The 983-nt window shown below is 35.0% G+C and overlaps 1 protein-coding gene across 1 annotated transcript in view; it reads left to right on the top strand.

The window, feature by feature from the left end:
* The window catches only part of POLQ (polymerase (DNA directed), theta), a 147229-nt gene that overhangs the window by 103788 nt on the left and 42458 nt on the right, over positions 1-983 (top strand). The gene's annotated exons all lie outside the window — the stretch shown is intronic.

Here is a 983-nt window from a genome sequence, read left to right as displayed (position 1 = left end):
CTGGCAAACAAACCCACATGGCGTAAGCAGTTCGTTGGCGCAGCATCTTTACGCTAGCAGCTAGACTCGCTGTTTATAGGGTTGTTTATGAACAGCATCACTTTCATCTTTTTTATTCGATTTTGTGAGTCTGTGTTTACTCTTATGACCAGGCCTCCAAACCTAAAATCCACTGCAAGTCTAGGTGAGCCTGCAGCGAAGAGAAAGGTGATTATGATGTAAACTAAAGTAGAAATAATTAAGCATTCAGAGAAAGGCCAGAAGCCATCGTTCACTGGGAAAGCATTAGGCTTCAGCAGCTTGACTATCTGAACAATTATAACGTGAGAATAATGAATGCAACATGTGAAAGGCAGTGCTCCAATGAAAGCAGCGTAGTGGATTCATTATTGAAATGGAAAGGTTATTATTGATTTGATTAGAAGATCAAAATAAGCATAACATTCCTATTAGCCTAGTGTTGATATAACATTGGGTGAGTGTTAACTTTTAATATTCTTTTTAAAAATTTCTCCTATCTCCTATCTAAACTTTTTTGTATGAGTTTGTTTTTATGTTCTGTTTGTTTGAATTAAAAGAAAGAGCACAATAGTTTCCATAACTTGTTATTACAGTACAGGGGTATTATTATTATTACAGTACTACACTGTATTATTACCAATATGAGCCATTATAGTATTATTATTATTATTGTTATTATTACCATATATGCACTGTTCATCAGGAATCCTAGTTACATACGAATCTGACCTAAAGACATTCTCAGAAATGTATCTCATCCATAACCTGGGGACTGCCTATATAATATTTACTTATGATGGTTGAAGAATTCAGATGTTGATCGTGGGACTCAATGAAGTTCCACAACATTTATAAAACACGTACTATATCCAAAGCATAGATAGGTACTACCTGGCTACAGAGATGAGTTTTAATAAGATACGGTTCCTGCTTTTAAGTACTCGTATAGAGTAACTGAGATG

This window comes from Propithecus coquereli, unplaced genomic scaffold (genome assembly GCF_000956105.1).
Source record: "Propithecus coquereli isolate 6110/MARCELLA unplaced genomic scaffold, Pcoq_1.0 Scaffold10, whole genome shotgun sequence".
Lineage (NCBI taxonomy): Eukaryota > Metazoa > Chordata > Mammalia > Primates > Indriidae > Propithecus > Propithecus coquereli.
Note: the sequence above shows the minus strand (reverse complement) of the source record. Positions and strands in the feature narration are given on the sequence as shown.